General features: G+C 38.2%; 1 pseudogene; it reads right to left on the reverse strand.

The window, feature by feature from the left end:
• Positions 1-22,132, reverse strand: part of LOC150004421 (uncharacterized) — a 177,688-nt pseudogene that overhangs the window by 154,539 nt on the left and 1,017 nt on the right.

The following is a 22,132-nucleotide window of genomic DNA, read 5'->3' on the forward strand; positions in this document are numbered from 1 at the left end:
GAGCCTCTCCTCATTTTTCTCACTTTTCATTTCCTCTTTCTGCACTGGTTTACTGTTTGTTCCTTCCCTATGCTCCGATTTGTTGGTTCAATCCCTAGTTTTCTTTCCCTCACCACTAGTTTCATATGTGTTTTCATTCATTTCAGCAGGACTAGCCTTCATTCCTTCCCCATCTTGTTTAAGATCTGCTGTTAAGTTTGTAAGCATTTTTTAACCAAAGCTCTGAACTGTGCATCAGAAAGATTTCCTATCTGCTGTTTCATTAGATTAAATATATGCTGTCTGGTCAGCTGTGACACTGGGATCTCTATCATGATCTGAGCCATCCTGACCATTTTGTGTTTACCTTTGCTTCCTGGGCAGGGCTGTCACACCTCCTATGTTATAAGGGGCTGAGCCCCATGTACCTGTAACAACCAGGCAACCCTTCTCACCATGCTGTGGTGTTTTCTGTGAGGGAAGGGGTCCAAGATGGATTTCTGCCATTCACTCTCCACTGAGAGACGGGGAGATTCCTCCTCCATCTCCACCCATTCTGGGCCTCACAGTCCATGGCAATGGTGGTCTGCCTTTCCCAGCACTGGAATTGCAAGCTGATGGGTCTTGTCTGCAGCTGGGGGTGCTCTGCAGGTGCTTCTTGCTTCCCCTTAAATATGGGTGTCTGTGCTTACCACCATCCTGCCACTGTCACCACAGCTGCTGCCACCAGCATACCTTGACCTCTCCACCCCAGCTTTGCCCCTCCTACCAGTTCGGATGAGCACCACTTCTTTATAACTTCATACGTTGGACATCCATTTATTTTCTGTAACTTCTGGTTATTTCTGGTTTGCAGTAGTTGTAATCCTTCTTAGTTGTGGAGGGAGATGGAGCGTGTCAGTCTAGGCCTCCATCTTGGCCAGAAGTCTCTAGAATTTTTTTTTTTAGTTGACAATAACAAGTGTTGGTGAGAATGTAGAAAAACTGGACCCCTCAGGCACTGCTGGTAGAAATGTAAAATGGTACAGTCACTGTGGAAAACAGCTTGGCAGTTCCTCTAAAAGTTAAATATAGAATTAAAATATGACCTAGAAAATCTTCTCCTAGATATAACACAAAAGAAATAAAAACAGGTGTTCAGAAAAACGTACCTGGACACAAATGTTCATAGCAGCATTATTCACAATAGTCAAAGGGTATAAACAGCCCAAATGTCCATCCAAGGATAAATGCATAAACGAAATGTGGTATTTCCACAGAATGAAATATTATTCTATCTTAAAAAGGAATGAACTACTGATACATGGTATAAATAGATGAACCTTGAAAACATTATGCTAAATGAAAGAAGCCAAACACAAAGGCTACATATTATATAACTCCATTTGTAAGGAATATCCAGCATTGGCAAATCCTTAAAGACAGTAAACAAATTAGAAATTGTTAGTGATTGGGAGAAAGAGAATGGGAAGTGACTGCATAATGAGGTTTCCTTTGGGGTGACTAACATGCTATGGAACTGGATAGTGGTGATGGTAAAACAATACTGTAATTCGCTGCTGGTAAGAATGCAAATTAGTACAGCCATTATGGAAAACAGTATGGAAGTTCCTCAAAAAACTAAAAATAGAATTACCATATGACCCAGCAATTCCTCTTCTGGGTATCTACACAAAAATATCAAAAAACATTTATTCACAAAGATTTATGCACCCCTGTGTTCAGTGCAGCATTGTTTACTGTGGCCAAAACATGGAGACAACTAAAGTTGTCTATCCTTGATACAGAGTCCCATCTGGGTCGCAAAATCATTACAGAACCTCTGGGCTGCTCCAATTGAAAACAAACCCACAGGCTCTTTAGTTAGGGGTTCAATTGTCCGTCGCCAGAATTACAACTCTTAATACTTTAGTTGATGAAAAGAAAATTGTTTATTTAACAGTTACACATATCCTTGCCTCCCCCCTACCAAACCTAGCCAGTTTTAGGAAGGTCAGAAACACCGTTTCCCTACTTCCCAAACACAGTTCAGCTTTACCAGCGGCTGCCAATCATTCAATCTGATTGGGGAGGTCCTTTCTGTGCTGTGGTGCCCTTCAGCTCTCAATACAAAACCGCCGGGATTCTCAGCCTCCTTGCAAACTGTCTTCTTTCTGTAAACCACATGGATCTCCTCTCCTTCTCCAGAGCACCTCTGTGAACACCCACCAGCAAGGGAGACAGCCCCAGAGTGCGCCGCCCCCCCAAAGTGTTCGCAGCTGCCTATATATCCCTGACTGTGTCCTCTGACGCAGTGGGTGTTGCCAACAGTTCTGACCATTCACAGAACCCCATGTAGGCTCTGTGTGCTTTCCATACCGTCCCCTGGTTCAAGACTCCTCCCATCCACCTGAGGCCTTGGCAGCATCCAAGCAATTTTGCATAATGAAAGACACCAGCCACCAGCCTCAGGCATGTGGAGGCATTCTGAAAGCTGCTTCCTTCTCCCCATCCCCCAGCCGCAAACTCCGGGGATTTTTGGACTCCCCTGTTTCTGTAACATCCTTGCATATAAGACTAGATAAAGAAGACATGATACATATATACTATGGAAGACTACTCAGGCATAAGAAATAATAAAATAGTCTCATTTGCAACAACCTGGATAGACTTTGAGAATATTATGCTGAGCTATATAAGTCAGAAAAAGTTAATAACCATGTGATTTCACTCATATATGGGATATAAAACTAAAATTCATAGATAGAGATAGACAACAGTATGGTGTTTTCCAGAGGGGAGGGGGTGGAGGAGGAGTAAAGGGTAAAGGGGGCCAAATATATGGTGATGAAAGGTGACCTAACTTTGTGGGTGGTAGGCATACAATGCAATATACAGATCATGTATCATAGAAATATACATTTGAAACCTATATGATCCTATTAACCAAAGTCACCGCAATAAATTTGAGAACATGCAAAAAATAGTTAAAACAGTAAATTTTGTCTTGTGACTGTCAACGCAAATAACAAAGAAAAGATCTACACAAAGAAAAGGGAAAGCAGAGGGGAAACAAAAGTTTATCTGTGAACGCTTACAAGAAAACAATTAATCAGAACAAATAAAAACAATGATCAAAAACAGCAACAAATTACTAAACTTCATGAAGCCATCACTTGTTCAAACTAGATGCAAATGTAGCAATTTCAGGGCTCAAACAAGAGTGAGCAAGACAACAGAAAGAGCTGAAATGTAGGCAACAGTGCTCAGAAAACAAGTAGAAAACTATGAATATGATTTCTAGTGGAGAAAAAAAATAAGAATGAGGGATTAAATGTGCTCCTTTCCTACTACAGAATTCAGAATTATTTAACCCTATATGCTATGTAAAGTAATAATTTAATTTAAAAGTAAATTTAAAACAATAAAATAGCAAAACAACAACAAAAACAGCTCAAAGACTTGTGGTATAGTTGCCTTTAAAACTATTTCTTATGCATGCAAAATAGGTCTTCATTTTTTACTTTTATTTGTAATGACCATCAGCATAGAGTTGCTTTATATATTGACTCATAGGAAGTTATGGAAAATATAGTTCAAACTAAACTATTAGCTTGTGTCAAATGATTCAGTCTCTCCTGTGACATACATAGGCTGAGCACACAGGTTGTAGTAAACCAAACACCAAAGAACACATGGAAATAGGTATCCTGTAAGGATTTAAGATACTGAAAAACACCCTTTTCTGGTTGTGATTTTATTCTGTTTCTACCCAGTTCAAAACAATCCCTCTATGCACCTAGTCATTCATTCAACAGACATTATTAAGTATATGTAAAATGCAAGGTGCTTGACCTATTTCTAGTCTTGCCATTCATGCTAATCTTTCTGATTTTAGTTTAACAACATGATATTGGTCTCCCCTGCTACCTGTTTCTTTTCTACCTGTTTCTCCTTGCTACCTGTTTCTCCATAGCTCTTGATCTCAAAGTCTCCAGCTATGACCTAATAACTTGACAACTTTTTTGCCCTCCTCTATTTGACAGTTTTATTTTTCTCTTTTTGATCTTGATTTTGAGCTGTATCTGTTAGAGCCTCAGTCAGAAAGGCATAAGCCCTTGCTCTTGACAGCCACTAGTATAAAAACAATAAATGTTGGCTATCTAGTATTTTTCTCTAGCTACAGTCTGTTATATTGTAGTTTTCTTTGTGTTTAATCACTCTGCTTGAACTGATTGAGCAAAACTGCCATGAGTTATTTTTGATTGATCATTGACAGGACACATGTAGTTATAATAGAAAAGTGCCAAATTCAATAGATTTCATGCATTCCAAAGTACTAACTGTATCACTTACCAGGTTTCACTTGATTTTATTACTTACAGTAAATATGTCTTCATGGTCATTCTGAAATTGAGCTCCATCTGTTCCATACAGGTATATGGGGGCTGAACTTCTGTGCTGTTCATAGAGTATAATATAAACCTGTGAGCTGGTTTCTGCATTTGGCATTATGGAAACTTTCCAATTATCACCTATAGAAGAATAAATAACACATAGCACAATGAACAAAATAAACTGACAAACAAAATAGAGACAGAGGCATAGATACATGGAACATACTGACAACTGTCAGAAGGGAGCAGGAAGGGGAGAGAGGGAATGGATAAAAGAAGGTGAAAGGATTAGCCAAACAACATATAAAGAGACAGAAAATGAAAATAAAAAGAAACTTTGCTTGGGCGTTGGGAGTATGATGCAGTGTGTAGATGATGTTTTATTGAGTTGTACACTTGAAACCTGTATAGTTTTGCAAACCAGTGTCACCCCAATAAGTTCTATTAAAAATAAATAAATAAATAAATAAATAATCTTGGTTAAGCTAGGGAAAAAACTGAAGACTCAGAACAGCAGGTCATCATACAGCTAGAAGAGTTCAGGACAGATATAATTTACTCTTCCCCATCTCCTATGAGAAAGTCTATAACACAAATTAAGACTATTTTTTTAAATAGTAAGATCAATATTTCCTACAATATAACTGTGAGAATATTTCCTAAAATATCTTTAATAATAAGGTTAGAAAAATACCATTATCCTCTCGTTGTTAGTTGGTCATCCTGAATTTCAAGAAAGTTACTAATATAAGTTCTCTTAAGTTCCCAGCATTTTGACAAAATACCACCAAAATTCTTAGCTTTGACTTGTAATATGTGCATTCAGACTTATACCTTTCAAGATCCTGTAAGTTTATATATTTAGTTTCCAAAATGAAAATAAAATACCTAATCATTTATATAAGCATAAAAATTGGAATCAACTATGTTAGAAGACATTTGAAGAGTCACCCAGTACAATTTATTCACTTGTTGTTTTAAGGATCCCTAATTAAGAGATGAAATAACCGAGTTCAAAAAGTGTTAAGTAAATTTTGTATCATCCAGCAACAAATAAAAAACAATACTAGACAGGACTTCCAGCCAAGATGGAGACCTAGACTGACATGCTCCATCTCCCTCCACAACTAAGAAGAACCACAACTACCACAAAACCAGAAATAACCAGAAGTTCCAGATAATAAAGCTACATGGAAGTCCAATGTATGAAGTTATAAACAAGTGGTGCTCATCCGGACGGGTAGGAAGGGCGAAGCCAGGGAAGAGAGATCAAATTGTGCCAGCAGCGGCAGCTGCAGCTGCAGCAACGAGCAGCAGGACTGCGCTAAGCACAGACACCCATATTTAAGGGGAAGCAAGAAACACCTGGGAGCACCGCTAGCTGCAGACCAAACCTGTCAGCTCGCTATTCCAATGCTAGGGAAGGCAGACCCCCATTGCCACAGACTATGAGGGCCAGAGTGGGTGGGAATGGAGGAGGAGGCTCTCGGTCTCTCAGCAGAGAGTAAATGGCAAGAATCCATCTTGGACCCCAGCCCCCGCATAAAGTGTCATAGTGTGGTGAGAAGGCTCACCTGGTAGTGATGAGTGCACAGGGCTCTGCCCCCGATAGCGTAGGTGTGACCGTCCCTCCCAAGAAGGAAAGGTAAACAAACCTGTCAGAATGGCAGGGATAATGATAGAGATCCCAATCACACAGCTGACCAGAAAGCAAATACATGCATTAATGGATGAACAGATATAATCTTTCTGAGGCTTAGTTCAGAGCTATAGTTATAAGGCAACTTACAGAAATAACAGCAGGACTTAATCAAGACGGGGAAGGAATGAAGGCTAGTCCTGCTGAAATGAATGAAAACACATATAAAACAAGTGGTGAGGGAAGAAAAACCAGGGATCAAATCAACAAATTGGAACATAGGGAAGGAACAAACAGTCAACCAGTGCAGAAAGAGGAAACAAAAAGTGAGAAAAATGAGAAGCTCAGAAACCTATGGGACAACTATAAGCAAGTGAATATCTGAATTATAGGGTTGCCAGAAGGTGAAGAAGAACTAGAAATTGAAAAAATTATGTGGAAAAATTATGTGAAAAAATAATGAAGCAGAACTTCCCTAACTTGGGGAAGGAAATAGACTTACAGGTCCAGGAAGCACAGAGAGTTCCAAAAAAACTGGACCCAGGGAGAACCACACAAAGACACATTAAAATCAAAATCTCAAAAATTAAGGATAAAGAGAGAATATTAAAAGCAGCAAGAGAGAAGAAGAGAATTACGTACAAAGGGGTCCCAATAAGACTCTCAGCTGATTTCTCAAAAGAAACTCTGCATGCAAGAAGCGACTGGCAAGAAATATTCAAAGCAATGAAAAGCAAAAACCTATAACCACGATTACTCTACCCAGCAAAGCTGTCATTCCAAATAGAAGGGCAGAGAAAGTGTTTCCAGGACAAAGTAAACCTGAAGGAGTTCATTAGATCCAAACCACTGTTATATGAGATGTTAAAGGGACTTGTTTAGAAGAAGGAGAATCAAAACTATCAACATTAAAATGAAAACTGTACCACAACAACCAACAACAGAAGCTAGGGAATAGAAACAAAGGCAAACTAAGTAGGCAATGAGAGTGGAAAAAGAATTATAGGTATGGGGAATATATTGGGGGGAGGTTAGCGGGGAGAGGGAATGAGGGAAAAGGAGGGAGATGATGCAGGAAATAAGCATAGTAGGAGGGAGTGGAGTAGATAGGAAGATGTTGAGAAGAACTGTATGCACAACCAATGGGCATGGACTGGGGGGGGCTACTGGAGGGGGGGTCACTGGGTGGAGGGGAGCAGAGGGAGAAGAAATTGGGACAATTGTAACAGCATAATCAATAAAACATATTAAAAAAGAATAAATACACAATTTTTAATAAAAAAAAATTCTAGCCAAATCTCATGGGTGTGAAGTACTATCTCATTGTCATTTTGATTTACCAAGATGATTTGGTAATCTAATGTGTAAGTAAAAACATCCTTTTAACAAACTGAAGGAGGATGATAGGCTATCTTTAACAACAACAGGAGTAGTTAAACTTCAATTACAAACTGAGAAAATTTCAGCTGTTTTCTGTACAATAACTGGTATGTTAATGCTGGTTTGAATAAAATGAAACAAAGCTTTGGCAGTCTTAGAAATGCAGTAAAGAGTTCAGGGAAAAAATCAATACTTGCTAAATGTGCAAGGATCAAATCAATAGGGAAAGAAATTGCATTTTCCAAAAACTAAGATGGCAAAGGATAAAAAGTAGAGGAATAGAAATAAAAAATGAAAATAATAAAATACGATGTCTGTTTACCATAGGATTTTGTACCTCTAAATCATTAAAACCTTAACCTTGGAAGTGAGTATTATAAAAACTGGAGTAGAATCTAAAGATCATAAGTCAAGATTCATCTTAGTTTATAACTCACACTTTGTTCAACTGATAGCCAATAAGCATTAAGTCATTACTAGGTGTCCAGTGTCATGGGGATGAGTAGATGAAAAACATAAAATGACATCTTTGTCCTCCCTTAGCTTGTAATCTACATGAGGTAGCAAGGCCAACATACTAAAAATGTGAAAAAAAGAAAAGAAAAAAAATCACAACATTCTTAATGGAAGATTTTGGTGAAGTGAGACCAGTTAACAGAAAAACTAAAATAATAATAATAATAATAATAAATTTTAAAAAAGAACTGTTAAAAAAATCAGTAGAAATTAAACATATAAGGTACATATCCTTGTGCCATATTCTTAAAGTAGAAGCCAAGAGAAAAGTGAGGCACAAGATTTCAGGAATGTGTAGAGTACCTAACCCAATTTTCTCAGCAACATAATGGGAGAAAGAAGATGAGTAGATAAAATTCTAAAAATCTTCTTAATATTCATTCCTCTCTAGGCCACAATTTGAAAGAGAACAAGTGGAAGAAACAATTAGAATAAATGAACTAGAGAAAAACAGGATGCAGGGAGTGGACAAATAGTTTGATGAGAGACTCAAATTATCATAACAGATATAAAATAAACCAGAAGATTTTAATAGCCCTATATCTTCTAAAAAATAATAAATACATAGTTAAAAATGTTCACCAAGAACTCCAGGCCCAAATGAATTTTCTACCAAACCTTTAAAAAACAAATACCAATCTTACACAAACCCTTTGGAATAATTTCCAGATCATCATATGAAATAAACATTAATTACTGATACCAAAACCAGATAAATGTATAATATGAAAACTACAGAGCAATAAACATCATGAATGAAAATGAAAATATTCTTAACAAAATATTAGGAAATCAAGTCAACTACAGCCTTCAGGTTTGTCTCAGGAATGCAGAATGAAAACCTTTTTAACATTTGAAAATCAATCAATGTGATTTGTCATATTTAATATAATGGGAGAAATGTATCTGATCATCTTGATAGATGCCAGAAAAAGCATTTGGCAAAAGTAAATATCCGTTCATAATAGAAACTCATTATTGGAAGAGATGGAAATGAGAAAGATGTTATTGGAAACTGGAGTAAAGGAAATTCTTGTTATACAGTGGAAGAAAACTGGGCTGAACTGTTCTCTGTTATTCAGTGGTGGAAATAAAACTTATGACATTGAATATTTAGTTGTGGAGATCTCTGATCAAAGTGTGGAAGGTGTGGCCTGATTTCTCCTTGCTGCTTATGGTAAAATTCAAGAGAAAAGAAAGAGATAAAGTGAGGAAGAGATTGTTAAGCAGAAAAGAGCCAGCACTTAATGATTTGGAAAAAATTTAACCTATCCAGATAAATTCTAGAAACAAAGCCAAGGGCGTGGGAGGAAAACTATTTGTTAAAGAGATTAGGTTCCCGTCAACCGTCTCAGCAGAAGCCAGGAGCAGAAATAGAGTTATCCAGGAAGTATGTACAGAACTCTTTTGTCTAGTGATATGGACCCCCATGACATCCAAGGAAGACCAACAAGATTTTCAAGAATTTATTCCAATAGATAAAAGGACCAAGATGGGATGAAATGAGGGAAAAATGACTCTGAGGGCCAAAGATGGTGTAGTCACTGCCATAGTAGGCTGAGAGAGCAAGGTCCCCACCCTGGGGATGGCAAGAGAATGGTGCTGCTGACCTAGCAGGGCCCAGAGAACAAAGTAGTAACACATACAGGATTATCTCAGGCCTGGAAATCTAATGGAATTCTGTCCTGCTGGGCTGCACACCTACTAGGACATCTGACCCCCTTTTTTTTCCTTCTAATTTCTCACTTTTGGAATGGGAATATTTATTCAATGTCTGCTCTACCATTGCATCTTGAAAGCAGATAACTTGTTTTCTACTTTTATAAGTTTGTGGATGGAGAGGAACTTTGACCCAGGACAGATTATATCCTGTGTCTCATTCAAACCTAGTTTAGGTGATATCAAAGATGAGATTTTCAAACTTTTTGATATGATGATATTTAGATTCCACATAAATTCTAGGAGAGACAAAGTTATTTGTAGTAATAAAAAACAAATGAGTTCTTTCCTAGGGTCACAGGTGGTAGGATTATCTGTAAAGAGCATGAAGAAACTATTTGGCATGATAGGATTATGCTATATCTTGATCAAAGTGGTAATTACTCAGGTGAACTCAATTGTCAAAACTCATCATCACACTATAAACTTAAAATGTGTGCATTTTAGAGATCATTCTAAGAAGCACCAACAAACAATAGGAGTCACAAAAATGGGGAGACCGAGAAACAACCCCCCATCGAAAGGAAAGGTAGAGTCCCCAGAAAGAGTGCTAAATGAAATAGAGGGGAGCCAACTATCAGATATGGAATTGAAAGCACGGATTATGGAGAAGCTCAATGAGCTCAGCGGAAACTACAAAGAACTCCAGAAAAACTACAGTGAACTCCAGAAGAACTATAAGGAACTTACTGAGAATTATACCAGCATCAAAAAGGACATGGAAGCTATCAATAAGAGCCAGGAGGAAATGAAGAATACGATCTCTGAATTGAAGAACACAGTAGAAGGAATTAAAAACAGGCTAGAGGAAGCAGAAAATCGGATCAGCGAGCTGAAGGACAACGTAGACAAAAACTCACAGACAGTGCAACAAAATGAAAAAAGGCTGAACAAGACTGAAGAGGCTCTAAGACAGCTGCAGGACAACATGAAACGTAATAATATCCGTATCATAGGAATTCCAGAAGGAGAAGAAGAAGAGCAAGGGATAGAAAGCCTCTTTGAAAAACTAATGACAGAAAACTTCCCTAACATGAAGAGAGAAAGAATCATGCAAGTCCAGGAAGCACAGAGGGTCCCAATGAAGATGAACCCCAACAGGCCCACTTCAAGACACATCATAATTAAAATGGCAACATTCAAAGACAAAGAGAGAATCCTAAAAGCAGCAAGAGAGAAACAACTAATAACGTACAAGGGAGCTCCAATAAGGCTATCATCAGACTTCTCAGCAGAAACACTACAAGCCAGAAGGGAATGGCAAAATATATTCCAAGTAATGAAAAACAAAGGCCTACAACCAAGAATACTCTACCCAGCAAGGCTCTCATTCAAAATGGAAGGTGAAATAAGGAGTTTCCAAGACAAAAGAAGGTTAAAAGAATACATCTCCACCAAACCAGTATTGCAAGAGATGCTAAAGGGTCTGCTTTAAGAAGATGAAGAAATAGAGAGAGACAGAGAGGAACACGAGTACAAAGGGGGAAAATGACAATGAATAAGTACTGAAAGAAAGAAGGAACTTCTACCATTTGCAACAACATGACTGGAACTAGAGAGAATTATGCTTAGCGAAATAAGCCAGGCAACAAAAGAAAATTACCTTATGCTATCACCTGTTACAGGAAACTAATGAACAACACAAACAAATGAGCAAAATTGAACCAGAGGTATGTAAACGAGGAATAAACTAACAGTAACAAAGGGGGAGATGGGAGGGAGAGAAGTGGTAAGAAGGGGAAGGGTCTAGTCAAAGAACATGTATAAATGACCCATGGACATGGACAACTGGGTGGGGGCTGAATGTGGGAGAAGGGAGGGACAGGGTGCAGAGAAGCAAGAGGGGGAAAAAAGTGAGACAACTGTAATGGAAAAACAAACAGAAAAATTTTTAGTGGGGGGAAAAAATAAAAATATAAAGAATAGAAATGCAAGTTCAGTGAATATTAGAAGGACAAGGTTTTTCCTTCACACTGTATATATTTTCTCCCTATCTGATCCCTCCAGAATTTGGCATTCTAAAAAAGTAAGTAATGACCTAAGTTTCTTTGCATAAAACTAATAAGACCAGTTGTTAATAATGATTTTTTTGACTAAGACTTTGACTGGAATGTCATGCCTAAAGGAGACATGCTTGGGCTTTGGTTGTTACCAAAAAACCCTGAGCAACCGGGACTGACTTTCAAAGGTAATAAAAGTCCACGAGATAAAAGGCCTGGTACCTTGGATGGATGAGCGGTCCATAGCAATCTTTCCAGGGAAGGAGCGAAGGTTGTTTTCCTGAAAGATGGCTAGAAGGAACCTTAAGGCACAATGGAAAACCAGGAGGACCTGGAAAAGACAGGTGTTTACAGGCAAGGCTGAATGCCAGGTATGTGGATCTGCTTCTGTGCCCTGAAGGGCAGACTGAAGGTCACCCTAAATGTTCCTTGTGTAAGTTCCAAAAAGAAGAACTAAAGATCATAAGTGATCATTTGCTGCTCTTGTTGTGTTTATGCAAATGAACAGGATAAATTAAAAATGAACTTAATGCAGTCCCTTTAATGACAAGGAGGGTAATCTTAGGGAGAAAAATCAAGATTCAAGGAAGATCACAATGCCCAGTGGTAAACTATAAAGTAGTGCAGCTAACCGTCTTTAAAGTTTCTTTTCATTTAAAATTTGTTTTCATTTGAAAGTTAAACTATGTCTGTGGCATTATCAAAGATGTTTAATTTACAGGCAAGAAAAATGTCAAATGCCTTGCAACTGGATGTCTTTCCTATAAGACAGTCCTACAGATCTATAAACTTGTGTGTGGGTTATGTTACATAAATTAACATGTGTTTTCTGTTTTCAAAGGGCATAAGCCTACGATCTCATTACCTGAGTGATTGTCTGTACGTATAGGCCTCACTTAATCCTGTCTGCATTGCTGCCTCCTGAGACTCACTGGTTTGGCTGAACTAAGTGGCTGGGTTGGTGAAGAATGGGGTGGTCTGTGGGCTTCACTTTAAAACTGGTTTCTCTTTTCTATCCTAATGGCTTGGACAGAAAGAGCCCAGAGGCCTGAGAGGGGGGAAACCTAAAATATTTCCCTCAGCCCAAACTAAGTATAATGGGCAAAAGGGTTTTGGACAGGTGAGATGTACCTGGCATACCTTCCTCCAAAGAAGCCCTTCTTTTCCCTAATGTGGGACATTGAAAAATTAATACCTGTCTTTTGTCATCTAGTGGTTACGGATTGAATGATGTCCTTTAACCCTGTTGCCCCCAGAATACAACAAGGATGCCAGCCTGTTAAACCAAGCATGCCGTTGTCCAGAGACAGCCAACCAACCTGGAGTCTGCACGATCCTTCCCCTTGTAGGAAGGCCACCCTCCCCTCCACATCCCCACTCTTATTAGGGATTTCTTGACCCAAGGGTAGGTAGGACGATGACCATGTCCAGCTTGAAGCAACTAGAGGAGCTCGAGACCTTCGTCCATTGTCCTTTATAAGATTGTAAAGGGTCTTAAGTCTGAGAGGGAGGGATTGTTATTTTTTATTGTTAAAATATTTAACTAATTAATTAATTATTTTTTTTAAAAAAAGAAGAAGAATATATGAAAGGGTGAGCCATGGGCATGGACTTAGGGAGGGGATTGTCGGGGAAGGGGGGTGCTGGGCGGAGGGGAGCAAAGGGGAAAAAATTGGAACTATTGTAACAATATAATCAATAAAATATACTTTAAAAAAATGTGTGCATTTTACTTATGTATATTTAACCTCAATACAATTGTTTTCAACATCAAATAAAAGCAAACTTGTAAAGGTTTGGAATCGTTAAGACTTTGGGGAATGTTGAATGTGGTAAAAGCATTTCCCACATGGGAAGACATGAATTTTCCAGGGCCAGAGAAGAACTGTTCTGGGTTAAACTACATCCCCAAAAAGATATGTTCAAGTCCTTACATCTGATACCTACTTAAGTTGCACTTAAGTAGGATTGGCTGTAGGGGACCGTCCTATATGGTTTTTAGAACTGTAGCCCAAAAGCCATGAGCCAGGCTCCTAAGGGCCTTGTCAGACTCAACCAGAACACCAGGAATGGTTAAGCGGCAGACATGACTCAGAGGCCACTCAGGAGGTTTCCATGGGAATTGGATTTGAAGAAAGCAGCAATAGGGAGGAGGGGGGAGGGAGAGAAGGGAGATAAGTAAAGGAAGGGTTTAGTCAAAGAATGTGTATAAATGACTCATGGACATGGACAATGGGGAGGGATATGATTGTGGGGAAGGGGTGGGCTGAGTGGGGGAGAGAAATGGGGGAAAAATGGGACAACTGTAACTGAAAAACCAAAAAATAAATTAAAAAAAAAAAAAGCATATTATGCTTTTAAGTTTGCTCTTCTTTTCTTATCTCTTAGTTAACTATAAACAATCTGTAGCTAAAAATGTATGAAGCCTTGCAGCTGATGCCAGTGTGGCATCAAGATGTTTAATAAATCCTGACGCAGACTGGTCACTGTGTTCTCTATATTGATATCTGTAATCAGTAACTGTCAACTGTAACCCAAGCATCTGAAAGCTAATCGATGATTTATGAATTTTGACCTTGTATCTCCCATACATACCTTTCTCAATGAAGGGAGTTCTGCACACCTCTCCACTACAGAGATTTGCCACCTCTCCTCCCTCCAGACAAAATACAGTGTCCTGGATAAATTTGTTCTCTCAGCCATGATCCTGAAACCTCTGCTGGACAGAGAGTTTACTACCGAAATGGGGTGTTGGAGGCAGACTGCTTCAGTTGGCTTAATCAATTATGACTGGTGTCTTTATAAGAAAAGGAAAAGAGACACAGAGACAGACAGACAGAAGAATGCCAAGCAGAGACTGAAAATATGCACTTCCAAGTCAAAGAATGCCAAGGAAAAGGCAAGCAAGTTCTTCCCTAGTGCCTTTAAAAAGAGCATGACATTGCCAGTTTCCGACTTCTAGCCTCCAGAACTGTGATTGAATAATTTGTTTTTTCAAACAGTGTTGTCTATGGTCATTTCTTACAGCAGCCCTGGACAATGAATACAAAAAGTGACTACACAGTCAAATTGTACTATATAAATGAATACAACTCAGCAATTAAAAGGCATAAACTACTGATATACAGAAAAAATGGATGAATTTCAAGATTTATGCTGATCAAAATCCTAATAAAAAAGAGTACGTACTATAAGATTCCACATAAATTCTAAGAGAGACAAACTTCTTTGTAGTAATAAAAAGCAAATTAGTTCTTTCCTAGGGTCACAGGTGGTAGAATTATCTGTAAAGAGCATGAAGAAACTATTTGGGATGATAGGATTATTCTGTATCTTGATCAAAGTGGTATTTATTCAGGTGAACTCAATTGTCAAAACTTATCATCACACTATAAACTTAAAACGTGTGCATTTTATTTATGTATATTTAACCTCAATACAATTGTTCTCAACATCAAATAAAAGCAAACTTGTAAAAGCCATAACTGAAATGGTAAAGCTGAAAAAAAAAAGCCACATAAATGAAAAAAGGACTGATTTGTTTCATTTGTAAGCAGCTCATACAATCAATAAAACAAAACTAACCATGGATTTTACAATAGAAAATGGACAAGAATACGAATAAGAAATTCATCTTTAAAAAACACACAAGTAGCAAAGAAACAGAAAGTATAGACAACCTCTCTTTATAACTAAAGGAAGGCAAATCAAAACAAGACATAGTTTTTCATCTATCAGGTTGGCAAAATTTTTAGTTTTATAATATCCAGTGCTATGAGAGTGGGTCTTTTTACACACTGTCTGGCATCAGTATAGTTTCCTGTATCCTTTTTTGAAGGACAATTTGGCAATATCTATGAGAATTTACAGTGCACATACCCTTTGACTTAAGTCTTATTGCTATAATTTACTATACAGATATATTCACAAAGATGCCAAATTATGTGTACTAAGGACATTCTTTTTTTTTAGGTATATTTTATTGATTATGTTGTTACAGTAGTTCCAATTTTCTTTCTCCTTTGATCCCCTCCACTCAGTAGCTCCTTTCCCTCCAGCAATCCCAGCCCCCTTTAGTTCATCTCCATGGGTCATGTATATAAGTTATTTGGCTTCACCCTTTCCTATATTATTCTTAACTTCCCCCTGTCTGTTTTGTACCAACCGATTATACTTCTTAATCCCTGCACCATATCCCCATTTCTCCCCCTCCCCTCTTCCAGCTGATAACCCTCCAAATGATCCCCATACCTATGATTCTGTTCCTGTTCTGGTTTGCTTAGTTGGATTTTGTTTTTATTTTTTTAGATTCTGTTGTTGATAGTTGTGAGATTTTTTGTCATTTTAGTATTCATAGTTTTGATCTTTTTCTTAAGTAAGTCCCTTTGACATTTCATATAATAATGGCTCAGTGGTGATGAAATCCCTTTAGCTTTACCTTGTCTGGGAAGCACTTCACCTGCCCTTCTATTTCAAATGATAGCTCTGCTGGATAGAGTAATTCTGGTTGCAGCTTGCCTTTCACCACATTGAATACTGCTTGCCAGTCCCTTCCTGACTGCAGAGTGTCCTCCTAGAAATCAGCCGATAGTCCTATAGGCACCCCCTGTAGGCAACTCTCTGCCTCTCTCTTGCTGCCCCCAGTACTCTCTTTTTATCTTTCACCGTTGGCATCTCAATCATGATGCATCCTGTGTGGTCTCCTCTGGGTCCAGCTCGCCTGGGAACCTCCATGCTTCCTGGACCTGTATGTCCATCTCTTTTGCAAAATTTGGGAAGTTTCCCTCATTTTTTTCAATTCTTGCTTCCTCATTCTTCACTGGTTGACTGTTTTTTCCTTCCTTATGTTCCAAATCATTGATTTGAACCCGAGTTTCCTTCCCTTTACTGTTGGCTTTGTGGGGATTCTCCTTTGTTTCACTTAGCATAGCCTTCACTTCTTCTCTTATGCATTTGACATACTCAAGCATATCTGTCAAGCCATGAGCATCTTTATCACCAGTGTTTTGAATTCTGTGTTTGTTAGCTTGTCTATCTCCTCATCTGTTAGGTTGGCTATCTCCTCTTCACTTAGTTCTCCCACTGGAACTTTGATCTGTTCCCCCTTTTGGGCCATACTCCTGTCTCCTCATTCTGACAGGCTCCTGTGTTTTTTTGCCTCTGTGTCCCAGGTAGAGCCTTAGGGATTTGTCAGTACAGGGCGACCTGTTTCACCACGTCGTGGTGCTGTATGTGAGTGAAGGGTCCGAGAGGGAACAATGACACTTGACCCACATTCATTCCTTTTCCAGGCACCTCTCCCACTTCTGCAGCAGACTAGTGCCCCTCTAGCTGCCTCTCAGGCTATCGTTCCCAGAGTGGGTGGGTCTGCAGACATTCTAGGACCGTGGGGCCCTTTAAAGAAGCAGACTGTGCTGAGAGACTGGCAGTCTCTGCCTCCACCCCAAACCCCACTGGTCTGCACAGTCAGAAGCAATGAGGCTTGATTTTCCCCTGTGCTGGGACTGTGTGCTGTGATATCCAGTGAGGTGCTGGAAACGCTCCCCAGGTGTCCCTCCTGACTCTTTAAAACAGGTGACTGCGCTTTCCGCTGGCCTACTGCTGCTGCTCCTGCTGCCACCACCACACTGTATCCTCTCTGCCCCAGCTCTGCCCCTCCTACCTTTCTGGATGAGTATTTCTTCTTTATATCTTTGTTTCCTGGACTTCCATGTAGTTTGGTTTTCTGAAACTTCTGATTGTTTCTAGTTTTGAGGTAGTTGTATTCCTTCTTAGTCGTGGAGGAAAACACACAGAGTGTCTGTCTACGCCTCCATCTTGGCCAGAAGTCTCCACAGCATCCAGGACATTCTTTAAGAGACTCCTTGGAATAATAAATATCTTTTAATACAGAATGAGTCAAAGAAATTATAAAACAGCCACAATAAAATACTACACAATGCAACTTTAAAAGAATGACTAAAGCAAAATATGACAGAATTCGAATAGTATAATCTCATTTTGTAAATAGAAAGGATATCCAGGGACATATGTACATGTGCAAATACATACTTTTTATATTTACAGAAAAACTGAAGATATCTTTGAGCAGAGTATAAAAGTTGGAGCTGAGAAAGGTTCCTTTTTCCTTTTATATTTGCCTATCCTATATGATTTTACTATGTTCCATATTACTTTTATCTTTTTATATAGGCATATATATAAAGAAAAAAATTGTATAATTTTAAATGATGAATTGCATATTGTGGATAAAGACCTCTTTAGAAGTATTAGGATATAGAAAAACTGAATCTGAATTCTTTCAGAACAAAGTAATGTTTTTACCTTGTGGTTATAAAAAATACTCTCTAGAATTATCCTTTTAGAATTCTAAAGTTCCTTATAATTACTTGCTAACTGTTCTTCCCAATAAGTGATAAGCAACTCACAGACCAAAAAACTTCTGATGACCTGTAAGCAATGCCAACCAGGAAGAATTGAACCATTTCTGGAAGCCAATATGTTGGGGCATTAAGTGCAAAAATAAATGTATATCATTGGCCACAGAATGTCTTGACTTTTCAATTAATTTGAATAGTATTATTGTGAGAAGTGAAGAATAGTAGAAAGAGAATTCTGAGGTCTACACAGAACCATCTTGTGATACGCACTTTGAAATTTGGTTTTAGATAAGGTTAACAACCTCCTGATCTCTGTTTCTTCATTCAAAAAATAAAAATTATACACTTATATGTTTTTTATGAGAACTATATCAGATAACACTTGTTAAGCATGTAATACAGGGTCTGATACATAAGAATCATTTAACACAGGAAAGTTATTATCATTGTAATTACTTTTTTTTCTATCAATTAGACCATGCATTCCCACCAGAGGCAATATCACCCTCAAGGAAGAAAATTGGATCTTGGAAGGCAAAAAGCTTAAACACTATACTGATTCATGGCTCTTCTAAACTCAACCCTCCCCAAGAAAATAGTATTCCTTAGCATTTCATTTATCTCATTAGAAGACAATAATAAAAATGGTTGAGAAAGAATGAATTAGGCTAATAACTCACTTAAGAATTACATATACATTACATATATACAGTTATCCTTTGTAATTGTTAAAGAATAAAATCTTTACTTCAATGAAAGTTAATTTCATGAAGTATAAAATTATAGAAATAGTGTCTGTTCCAGTCTACACACTTGCATAATTGAAATTTATATACACAGCAATAAAAAGGAAATGAAAGAAAGGGGGTCAGCCTCTAGGACATAGTTATATAGCTAATGGATGACAGCAGTTTCAAGAAGGAAATTTATATTGGTGGATGTTTAGCCAAATGTAAATCACAAATACTTGGGATTAAACCACTGGAGAGCTTATTCCGAGGAAGACAATAAACAGAGAGTATTTAATCTCTGCTACTATTCTTTAAAGAAGATTGATTGTGTGAAATCAAAAGTAACATAAAATAAATCACTTCTGAGTAGTAGGAGATATAGAGCTAAAGGAAGAAAATTGTTTCTCTAATAATGCCAGAAAAGCCTTCCCTTTTGCTTTCTGCCTCCTAAAGTAACAAAATGACAAGCTGAGAGTCCAAAACAATAATGAATTTCTTTACAAATGGGGAGGGTCACTGTGTATGGTTCTCTGTGGCACTCTTCTGCACAATGCCTCTTAGCACTAAACTGACTTGACTCCTGCATTGTTCTATAGTCTCTATTTTCACCATGAAGGGAAGGCCCAAAGCTACTTCACTGACTGTACTCTGGAGTATGGGAAAATTCCAAGCTAGGCACTCAGGGCTTTGGTGTCCAGCTGCTGGTTGAACAGTTTGAAGAAAAGGTAAACAAAGGACCACAGACTCACCAAAGCAATTTTGGAAGAGAGCAAATTTGGAAAAATTTATACTATCTGGAAGCTACAATAATCAAGACAGTGGATTTTGGCATTCAAATTGGCATACAGATCAATGAAATAAAATACAGCATGTAAAAATACTTCCACACATATATGGTTGACTCATTTTCAACAAAAGACTATCCTTTTCAATTAAAAATATTTAAATGAGAAAAGAACAGTCTTTTCAACAAAGAGTGATGGAATAATTGGCTGTCCATATGAAATCAAATGAACCTTAGCCCTTAGCTCCTACCATATATACAAAATAAATTTAAATGGGTCAAATAGATCCAATGTAAGAAGTAAAAACATAAAATTATTAAAATAAAACATAGGAGAAAATCTGTCATTGGGTTAGACAGAGATTTCTTCAATAGGATCTGAAAGACACAAATCAGGGGTTCCCCCACCCCTGGGCCATGGATTGGTACCAGTCTGTGGCCTGTTAGGAACCAGGCCACACAGCAGCAGGTGGGTAGCAAGCAAGCAATTAAAGCTTCATCTATATATCTATATTTACAGCTGCTCCCCATCATTGGCATTACTACCTGAGCTCCACCTCCAGTCATATCAGCAGCAGCATTAGATTCTCATAGTAGTGCAAACCCTACTGTGAACTGCACATGGGGAGGATCTAGGTTGCATGTTCCTTATGGGAATCTAATGCCTGATGATCTGAGGTAGAACTGAGGTGGTGATGCGAGTGTTGGGGAGCAGCTTCAAATACAGATTATCATTAGCAGAGGGGTTTGACTGCACGGAGACCATAAGAAATCAATTGCTTGCAGACTCTTATTGAAACCATATCAGTGAGTAGCAAGTAACTATTGAACTGCATCTGGTGGCAGGCTATAAAGCCATCCCTGCCCTCCACCCCCAGGCCCATAGAAAATTTGTCTTTCACGAAAGCAGTCTGTGGTGCCTGAAAGGTTGGGAACTTCTGACATAAGTCATAAAAGGAAAATAAATTGAACTTTACAAAAATTAAAATCTTCTATTAACCATTAAGAAAATGAAAAGGCAAACTACAGACTGGGAGAAAAATATGTGTAATGCATACATCTGAATACACTGTACACAGAATATATAAAGAATTCTTAACACCCTAGATCTACAAATATTCACTAGAAAATAAAATTTTAAAAGACACTATACCACAAAAGAAAACAAAATATAGTCAAAGCAAACATCAATAATCATTAGGAAAATAGAAATCAAAACCACAAAGAGTATTACTAAACACACACTAGAATGGCTAAAATTTAAAAGACTTATAACACAAAGTGCAAGCAAGAATACAAAACAGCTGGAATTCTCAGACATTGCTGGTAGGAATGTAAAATTGTATAACCACTTGTGAAAACAGTTGGCAGTTTCTGATATAGTTAAACATACAATTACCATATGACCTAGCAATTTCACTCCCAGGTATTAACACAAAAAAAATAAAAACATATGTTCTGTAAAATAGACTTCTACATAAGTATCTACTGAATATACAGTATTTAGTGTCACTTATTTCTCAGTAACCATTATCATCTTAATATAATGAATTCCTGTGAGGCACAAGTCATGTTTCTCAATGAATCTAACATCCTATTTTAACTTACTTGGTTATATTGATTCACCTGAGCTGTAAGCAGTTTATTTAGACAGTGGCCTGTAGACTCCAGCCAGTCAGTCATCAACATTAGTCTTATAACAGTAATATCAATGTGATGGCGGTGTAGGTAGGAGACACCAGTCTTCATCCCCCCGAACAAAGATCAACAATTAGATATCCATGAGCAAAAATAGCTCTGGGAGAGCTAAGAAGTACACTTAAGGAACTTCAGCAAGAAAGTGGAACAAAATAGCAGAATAACTGCACAAAAAGGGAAAGAACATCTTCCTTTGCCCTACATCATTTCATTACTAAAGCCAGCACAGCTCAGCATCAAGAGGAAACTCCCAGCTAAAAAGAGTTCTCCTTACTGGGAATGTTAAAAAATGGGGGTGTCCAAAAAACCCCAGAGCTTGGGGCTAGGGGATGGGGAAAAGGAAGCAGCTTTCAGGATGCCTTTGTATGCCTGGGGCTAGTGGCTAGTGTCTTTGTTATGCAAATGGATTTGATGCTCCCAAGGCCTTGGGAAGATGAGAGGGGTCTTGGACCATGGGATGGTATGAAAAAAGCACACAGAGCCTGTGTGAGTTTCTGTGAATGATCAGAACTGGGTACCATGCACACTGCATCACAGGACAGTCAAGGATTTAAAAATAAGTGGCAGACATTTTAACTGGGGACACACACCATGCTGCTTTGAAAAGAAAGGTACACCATGCTGCTTTAAGAAGGGAAAACTCCATGTAGTTTACAAGAGGCTGGGAAAACCACGTGGTTCTGGATTAAAAGCTGGCGGGCACCACAACGCAGAAAGGCCTCCCCAATCAGAATCGAATGATTGGCAGCTACTGGTAAAGCTGAACTGTGCCTAGGAAGTAGGGAAATGATATCTCTAACTTTTCTAAAACTAGCCTGGTTTGGTAGGGGGAGGCAGAAATATGTGTTTGTGGGTGTTTTAATGAACATAAGACTTAAAAGCAGAAATCCACAAATAATCTATCTCTATATAACTATTAAATAAACAATT

The sequence above is a fragment of the Furipterus horrens genome, unplaced genomic scaffold (genome assembly GCF_987537825.1).
Source record: "Furipterus horrens unplaced genomic scaffold, mFurHor1.1.pri manual_scaffold_7, whole genome shotgun sequence".
Taxonomy (NCBI): Eukaryota; Metazoa; Chordata; class Mammalia; order Chiroptera; family Furipteridae; genus Furipterus; species Furipterus horrens.